The sequence below is a fragment of the Bubalus kerabau genome, chromosome 11 (assembly GCF_029407905.1).
Source record: "Bubalus kerabau isolate K-KA32 ecotype Philippines breed swamp buffalo chromosome 11, PCC_UOA_SB_1v2, whole genome shotgun sequence".
In the NCBI taxonomy this organism is placed as follows: domain Eukaryota; kingdom Metazoa; phylum Chordata; class Mammalia; order Artiodactyla; family Bovidae; genus Bubalus; species Bubalus kerabau.
The window spans coordinates 15,729,162-15,731,929 of NC_073634.1; the positions used below are offsets into that span (position 1 = coordinate 15,729,162).

At 40.1% G+C, this 2,768-nt stretch overlaps 1 non-coding gene across 1 annotated transcript; it reads left to right on the plus strand.

The window, feature by feature from the left end:
* Positions 1–2,170: 2,170 nt before the first annotated feature.
* On the plus strand, positions 2,171–2,277 carry LOC129623953 (U6 spliceosomal RNA). The gene has a single exon (XR_008700696.1). It is a non-coding gene; the product is annotated as a U6 spliceosomal RNA (small nuclear RNA).
* The last annotated feature ends 491 nt before the right edge of the window (positions 2,278–2,768 follow it).

Below are 2,768 nucleotides of genomic sequence, written 5' to 3' on the forward strand. Positions count from 1 at the left end.
TCCTTCTCTCATTTTCTTACTTCCAATCTCTCTACTTTTTCACATCATCTCTTTTTTTTCTCATCCAGTTTCTCTGTGTCCCTCTTTTGGTGCCTTCCTCTTCCTTTTCTCAACAAAATATTAAACCTACCATATTTGTTAGCAAAGTTTAGTTTCACCTGATGTTAAAAGGCTCCACAAACCCATGCAAGCACAAGTCTGGCCTCTTTAACCAGAAATATGAGCTGAACTTTCTCTTGTCTTTTCTACAGCAGAGTCTGGCTCATTGCAAAATCCAAAAATACCAGATGGAGAGAAGCTTTGGAGATTCAACCTTCTTGTTTAACAATGGAGTAAATTTGAGATACCATAAAAAGAAGGATATTTCCTTGGGCAGTCTTGCCTATTAATGGTGAAGTTAGAAGCCTGACCACTACCCTATCCCCATTAAGACTGTGCCTTTTCCTCTCTAAGGAAAAGTCTCTGGTCCATCCACACCTTTTGGTTTTAACTGAATTTGACTTATTTTTTAGGTCAATGATCTAAGACTAGAACATCTGATAATCTTTAAAAACATAAAGACAAGTCTAGAACTATGGGGGCAGTTTCCCAACGTGGGAAAGGGAGGATGAGACCATGTGAGCTGAATCAGAAGGAAATAGCAAAATGATGAGACTTGGTCCAAATTTATGGAGATCTGAACTTGATGACAGTTAACTAGATGGATGAGTAGATGGACAAACCAACTGAGATCTGAATAAGACAATAATATGAGTACCGATGTCTCATCTCTGCTCACTTTACCCAAGATTGTCATTGATGTGATCAAAATATTAGAAATGTGGAAATAGGAAATGCACAGGATCACTGATAATATGGAAGAGCACCCCTCACATCCGGAAAGTTAAGGGTGGGGATTGCGTGAATGCAAATTGAATCACAGCAGCAAAACAAATCTTCAGTGGCCCCATCTGAGAAGCAGTACACTTCCTTACAAGGAAGTGAGGGGAAAAGAGCCTGCAGACACTACCACTGCACCCTGATCTGAGGGATGAGGGTCATCAGAGAAGGAGGTCTGAGAGCAGAGGAGTCAAACCCCATGTGTCTTCCCTCCATATTTCAGAGCAGCAGCCTGTGTAAGAAGCACTGGGGGGCTCCTGGTTTTGAGTGGCAGCATCCTCCCACAGAAAGCCTGCAAGGGAGTTTGCCTCTGGTAAAGCAGGCAATGACCCACGGAAGGAGGGTGGTTTACATCTGGTGTGAAGGCCAGATCTAACAGGAAAACAGAAGTAGAAAATAGCTTCCCCAGACCCTGAACTAGGGTCCAAGACACACAATTCCTGCTAGGACAGCTCACAGCTCTGCCTCTCTTCCACTCGGAATTGATTGTGTAAATTATTGCCAGCCACCTCTCCAGCTTAAGATCTGTCAAAAGGATTTACACAGCAACCCAAAGAAGTGATAGGAACTAAGAACAATACACCCAGTAGTTGTAGTAGCTGGCCAAACACCAGATTTTATTTTTCTGTGTCCTCAGGAGGAAGCTAAAAAGGCACCATGGACCAAAGAGATTCTGTAAAATAAAGCTCCACAATCAAGATGCAGATGATACATATGCTTGGGTCAAATATTTAGTAAGGAACTGAAAGAACTGTTAGGGAATAGTTACTTTGTTTTCTCATATAATTTTTTAAAAGATGAACTCTATGAAAAAAGAGGTAACAGATGAGATAATAAAATATTACTCTGAGATGAAAAGGGTAAGACTAAGAGTTTAAAGAGAAATGGAGTCTGATGATGGGGAAAGAGAGTAAGGAAACTAGATATGCCACAAAGAATTGAAATCATTAGAAATGGAAAGGAGTATTTTACATAGAAGAAAATAGAATTAATAATGTGAAGGATATTTTAGAAATGTTCTAATAATGCCAAGGAGAAGAATATGATGATAGAATGGTCAAAAGAGAACATGGATTTTTGTGTCTAGGAAGACTCAATATTGTTAAGAGGTCAGTTCTTTCCAACTTGATCTATATTCCAATCAAAGTCCAAGCAAGTTGCTTTGTGGATATTGAAAAACTGATTGTAAAAGGTTGATATGGAAAGGCAAAAAGACCCAGAAGAGCCAACACAATATCGAAGAAGAACAAAGTTTTTGGATTGACAGTACCTGATAACAAGACTTACTATAGTGCTCGCTTTGGCAGCACATATACTAAAATTGGAACGATACAGAGAAGATTAGCATGGCCCCTGCGCAAGGATGACATGCAAATTCGTGAAGCGTTCCATATTTTTAGAACTAGACATTTCTCCAAAGAAGACATACAGATGGCTAACAAACACATGAAAGGATGCTCAACATCACTCATTATCAGAGAAATGCAAATCAAAACCACAGTAAGGTACCATTTCACGCCAGTCAGAATGGCTGCGATCCAAAACTCTACAAGCAATAAATGCTGGAGAGGGTGTGGAGAAAAGGGAACCCTCTTACACTATTGGTGGGAATGCAAACTAGTACAGCCACTATGGAGAACAGTGTGGAGATTCCTTAAAAAACTGGAAATAGAACTGCCATATGACCCAGCAATCCCACTGCTGGGCATACACACCGAGGAAACCAGAATTGAAAGAGACACGTGTACCCCAATATTCATCACAGCACTGTTTATAATAGCCAGGACATGGAAGCAACCTAGATGTCCATCAGCAGATGAATGGATAAGAAAGCTGTGGTACATATACACAATGGAGTATTACTCAGCCATTAAAAAGAATACATTTGA